Source organism: Oryctolagus cuniculus, chromosome 9, assembly GCF_964237555.1.
Source record: "Oryctolagus cuniculus chromosome 9, mOryCun1.1, whole genome shotgun sequence".
Lineage (NCBI taxonomy): Eukaryota > Metazoa > Chordata > Mammalia > Lagomorpha > Leporidae > Oryctolagus > Oryctolagus cuniculus.
Window position 1 is genome coordinate 102,141,329 of NC_091440.1, and position 6,614 is coordinate 102,147,942.

Here is a 6,614-nt window from a genome sequence, read left to right on the forward strand (position 1 = left end):
ACCAATATCCCTGATGAACATAGATGCAAAAAATCCTCAAGAAAATATTATATAATCAAATCCAGTAACACATCAGAAAGATCATTCACCCGGAACAAGTGGGATTTATCCCTGGTATGCAGGAATGGTTCAACATTTGCAAACCAGTCAATATGATACATCACATTAACAAAGTGAAGAACAAAAACCATATGATTATTTCAATAGATGTAGAGATAGCATTTGATAAAATACAGCATTCTTTCATGATGAAAACTTCAAGCAAATTGGGTACAGAAGGAACATTCCTCAACACAATCAAGGCAACTTATGACAAAACCATGCCAGAATCCTATTGAATGTGAAAAAGTTGGAAACATTCCCAAGATCTGGAACCAGACAAGGATGTCCACTTTCACCATTGCTATCCAGTATTTTACTGAAAGTTTTAGCTAGAACCATTAAGCAAGAAAAAGAAATTTCTTTTTCTTTTAAAGAAAGATAGTCAAACTATCTTTATTAGAAGATGACATGATTCTATAAATAGGGCATCCAAAAGGCTTCATTGACTTTTGGAATTAAAAGAAAAAAGTTTGGTAAAATAACAGGAAATAAAATTAAGACACAAAAATCAATAGCCTTTGTATACACAGACAATGCCATGGCTGAGAAAGAACTTTTAAGATCAATTCCATTTAAAATAGTTACAAAAAGAATTAAATAACTTGAAATAAATTTAACCAAGGATTTCAAAGGTCTAAGTGATTAAAATTATAAAACATTAAAGAAAGAAATAGAAGAAGACATTAAAAACTGGAAAAATGTTCCAAGTGCATGGATTGAAAGAATCAATATCATCAACACCCATACTACCAAAGTATTTACATATTCAATGCAATCACAATCAAAATACCAATGGTATTCTTCATAGATAGAAAAAATGATTGTAAAATTCTGTGGAAACACAAGAGACCCTGAATAGCTAAAGAAATTTTATACAACATAATCAAAGCTGGAGGCATTACAATACCAGATTTCAAGACACATTACTTGGCAGTTATGATCAAAACAATCTGATACTGTTAAATGTATCATAGGGTTAGGATCAAGTGTTAAATGGTCATATAGATAGGATTAAGTAGTTGATAATAATAATAGATAGAATTAAAAGGAGTGAATTCTCCAACATGGGAAACAGTCCATTCAGCAGACTCGTAGAATGACAATCGCTTTAAATATCACTCTGACCACAGAATCAGTCCTTACGGCATTCTGGTCTGGCTGAAAAGCCCACAAGAGCATTTTAGGCATGGAAAGTCAAGACACTGAGGCAAAAAAAGTTTCTTATGTGAAGGACATCTGTGGGAGAGACTCCAGTTGACAGAAGTGATCATCAAAGAAAGATGTACTGTTCTCTGAAGGGAGGAGAGAACTTCCAATTTCCTTATGGTCTTGTCTAAATACTGAAGGAGTTTGTGGATTCAAAAGGCTTTCATAGCCTAAGCAGCTCAGGTCAGAGCCTTGGGTGTCACTGACGTCTTACATAAGAGTGTTAATTGTTAAATTAACGAAGGAGTCATTGTGCACTAACTTCCCATGCAAGACCTCTGTCCTCAGAGAGCTGTAATATGAAAGTTAACAGCAAAACTTGTTCTCAAAGATTTATTTTATTTTAGTGTATTAACTGGAGGATATTCTTATGTCTCGTAAGTTTTAGTTATGCCTAAGTATCCAACTCCATTGCTTATTGTCTTAGGTACTTCAATAATCAATGATAAAACTTGTTCTCACGGACTTACTTTGTTTAATGAATTAAGTGGATGATATTCTTATGTCTCAAAAGTTATAGTTATGTCTAAGTGCTTGCAAATAGAAGAGGATACCAAAAATGGAAAAATCTTCCATGCTCATGGATTTGAAGAATCAATATCACCAAAATGTCCATTCTCCCAAAAGCAATTTATGGATTCAATGCGATACCAAAGACATTCTTCATAGACATGGAAAAAATGATGCTGAAATTCATATGGAGGCACAGGAGGCCTCAAATAGCTAAAGCAATCTTATACAACAAAAACAAAGCCGGAGGCATCACAATACCAGATTTCAGGACATACTACAGGGCACTTGTAATCAAAACAGCATGGTACTGGTACAGAAACAGATGGATAAACCAATGGAACAGAATAGAAACACCAGATATCAATCCAAACATCTACAGCCAACTCATATTTGATCAAGGATCTAAAACCAATTCCTGGAGCAAGGACAGTCTATTCAACAAATGGTGCTGGGAAAACTGGATTTCCACCTGCAGAAGCATGAAGCAAGACCCCTACCTTACACCTTACACAAAAATCCACTCAATGTGGATTAAAGGTCTAAATCTACAACCCAACACCATCAAATTATTAGAGAACATAGGAGAAACTCTGTAAGATATAGGCACAAAGATTTCTTGGAAAAGACCCCAGAGGCACACGAGCCAAAGCAAAAATTAACAATTGGGATTACGTCAAATTGAGAAGTTTCTGTACTGCAAAAGAAACAGTCAGGAAAGTGAAGAGACAACCAACAGAATGGGAAAAACATTTGCAAGTTATGCAACTGATAAAGGATTAATAACCAGAATCTCAAGAGATCAAGAAACTCCACAACATCAAAACAAAGAACCCATTAAAGAGATGGGCCAAGGACCTCAATAGACATTTTTCAAAAGAGGAAATCCAATGGCCAACAGACACATGAAAAAATGTTCAAGATCACTAGCCATCAGGGAAATGCAAATCAAAACCACAATGAAGTTTCACCTCACCCTGGTTAGAATGGCTCACACACAGAAATCAACTAACAACAGATGCTGGCAAGGATGTGGGGGAAAAGGCACACTAATCTACTGTTGGTGGGAATGCAAACTTACCAAGCCACTGTGGAAGTCAGTTGGGAGATTCCTTAGAAACTTGAATATAGCCCTACCATACAACCCAGTCGTCTTACTCCTTGGAATTTTTCCAAAGGAAATTAAATTGGCAAATAAAAGAGCTGTTTGCACCTCAATGTTTATTGCAGCTCAATTCACAATAGCTAAGACAGGGAATCAACCTAAATGCCCATCAACAGAAGACTGGATAAAGAAATTATGGGATATGTACTCTATAGAATACTATACAGCAATAAAAAAAAAAACAATGAAATCCGGTCATTTGCAACAAATGGAGAAATCTGGAAAACATCATGCTGAGTGAAATGAGCCATTCCCAATGGACAAATATCATATATTCTCCCTGATCAGTGACAACTGACTGAACAGCTAAAAGGAAACCTGTTGAAGTGAAATGCATACTATGAGAAACAATGACTTGATCAGCCCTCGTTCTGACTGTTGAGGAATAGCTCACTATTTTATTCCTTTTACTATTTTTTGTTTTGTTCTACTTAATACCATTGGTTGAACTCTTTAATTAACACACAATTATTCTTAGGTGTTTAAATTTAACTGAAAAGTGATCCCTATTAAATATAAGAGTGGGAATAAGAGAGGGAGGAGATGTACATTTTGGCACATGCTCACTCTAACTTACCCCTAATGGTAGAGCTAGAAATGTTCAAGGGGATTACAATTCAATCCCATCAAGGTAATATATACAAATGCCATCTTACTTGTTAAAGTGCTTAGTTTCAGTTCATAATTGATCAAAAAGATAGGATTGTCAAAGGAATCTATAAATAAGACCAGTGTCTGCAAATAATAATTGATAGAATTAAAAAGGAGAGACTGATCCTACATGAGAAGTACGATACGCAGCAGGCTCATTGAATGGCAAATGCCCTAAGCAGCACTCTGGCCTCAGAATCAGCCCTTAAGGCATTCGGATCTGGCTAAAAAGCCCATGAGAGCTTCACAGGCATGGAAAGCCAAGACACGGTGAAAAAAAAAATGACCTAAATGAAAGATATTGTGAGTGAGATCTCAGTGGAAAAAATAGGCCATCAAAGAAGGCAGTACCTTTCTCTGAAGGGTGGAGAGACCTTCCACTTTGACTATGGCCTTGTCTAAGTAAGATCGGAGTTGGCAAACTGAAGAGGCTTCCATAGCCTTGGCAGCTCATGACAAGAGCCTCGGGTGATTACTGACGTCATAAATAAGAGTGTCAATTGTTTAAATCAACAACGGGAGTCACTGTGCACCTGTCCTCATGTAGGATCTCTGTCCTTAATGTGTTGTACTATGTGGATTAACGGTAAAACTACTACCCAAACTGTACTCTACACTTTGTGTATCTTTGCGGGTGCAGTCTGTTGAAATCTTTACTTAGTATATACTAAGTTGATTTTTTGTATATAAAGATAAATGAAAATGAATTATGAAGAATGGGATGGGAGAGGGAGTGGGAAATGGGGTGGTTGCGGGTGGGAGGGAGGTTATGGGGGGAAACTGCTATAATCCAGAAGTTGTACTTTGGAAATTTATATTTATTAAATAAAAGTTTAAAAATAAAGATTTGCTTATTTATTTTAAATTCAGAGTTACACAGAGAGAGGAGAGGCAGAAAGAGAGAGAGGTCTTCCATCCAATGGTTCACTCCCCAATTGGCTACAATGGCCAGAGATGGGCCTATCTGAAGCCAGGAGCCAGGAGCTTCTTCTGAATCTCCCACGTGAGTGCAGGGGCCAAGGACTTGGGCCATAGCAGAGAGCTGGATTGGAAGTGGAGCAGCCGGGTCTTGCACCAGCGCCCATATGGGATGCCAGTGCTTCAGGCCAAGGCATTAACCCACTTTGCCCCTGCACCATCCCCCTTGGGTGCTTCTTTAAAGTTAATAAGTTTCTCAAAAAAAAAAAAAAAGAAATGAAATTAACTTTGCGATGCAAAGACTTTGAACAGCCCTTGTTTCAACTGCTGAGGAACAGGTTTTTTTTCCATACAAATTGTTGATCTCATTACTTAGTGTATTGTTGGTCTTCTGTGTATAAAGTTAACTGAAAATAGATCTTAGTAGAGAAGAGGATTGGGAATGGGTGAAGGAGGAGGAAGAGGGTTGGGAGTCTGTGTGGGAGGGTGGTACAGTGTGAAGAATCACTATATTTCTGAAGTTGTACTTATAAAATGCATGAGTCTTATTCCTCATGAAAAAAAGAAAAAATCTAATACTTTGGATTTTTCCTTTAATGCATTTTGGGTGGAATAGAGCAACATGCAGTCTAGGGCGAATTATTCACCATCCCTTTCCTTGGCAACTTAAGGCTAAGAACAAATACAAAAACTGTGGTTGACATTCTTTGTAAGTGTAGTTACTATGAGACTGTGTTTTCTGGAGTAACAAGTAGTTAGTTATTTTTCCTAGTGATGTGAAAAATCATTGCTCAATTGAGAAATAAACTTTAATAAAGAAAATAAAGTATACTATACAGGGGTAAGTACTCAGAGAAAAGTCTCAGAGCAGCTTTTGGGGAGGCAGGACACACAGAGGAACAATATGTGTGAAATACCATGAAACAAGGCGAGGTTTTGCACGCCCAAGAAAGGAAAGCAAGCCAGAACGCCCTTGTTGATTGTATTATAATGAATATTTCCCTGGAAGACTGAAGACATTTCTTTAATTCCCCATATCTGGTATATGACTGACACCTGACAATTCAAGGGTACTTCAATAAGTTTGTAGTAATTTTTAAAAAAGCTTATTTTGGTGCAAATAAAGTTTTTCAATTCATGCATACTTTTTCATAACATGCATTTTCATGAACTTTTTGTAGTGCCTGTGTATTTATTCCATGTTTACCATTAGCAGTTGTTTTAAATTCTCATGTTTTTACTTGCTGATGTTCACTTGTATTGCTGCTTCTTCCGCCTTAAGCTCTTTTACTTTTTTTATTTGAGATTTATTTATTTGTTTGAAATAAAGGGCTACAAAGAGAGAGGGAGGGAGAAGCAGAGAGATTGTCTATTCACTAGTTCACTCCCTAAATGGCTACAATAGCCAGGGCTGGGAGAGGCCGAAGCCAGAAGCCAGGAGCTTTTTCCAGGTCTCTCACATGGGTTCAGGGGCCCAACTACTTGGGCCATCTTCTGCTGCTTTCCCAGACACATTGGCACTGAGCTGTATCGGAAGTAGAGCAGCCTGGACTTGAACTGGCGCCCATGTGGGATGCTGGTGTTGCAGGAGACAAATAACCTGCTATGTTAGAATGCCAGCCCCAAGCCCCTTTATTTTTTGTACCTTTAGCAAAGTCCCTACCTTTCGACACAATTTAAGCCTCTCTTCATAGAACAAAGTTTTTCATGTGTACCTTTCTCTGAGCAGATCTGACCATTTTTTCCTTTAGTTTATTGCTATTCTATGGTTTCCCTTACTGGAATCTGAGTTATTTGGAACTGAAACACTGTTTTGGTCATTTTTATCTTACCACTTGTGTAATCAGTAATAGTCATCACTAATTCTATTGGTGTGCTCTGTCCATTAGAAAAGGAACACAAATGTTGTCCATACACAATCTATACAAAATTAGCCATTAGATGGGTTGAACATTTAACCTAGTAGTTAAGATGTCTGCATTCCACACTGTAGTATCTGGGTTCAATTCCCAGCTGTGGTTCTTGACCCTGACATCCTGCTAGCACAGACTCTGGGGGTATC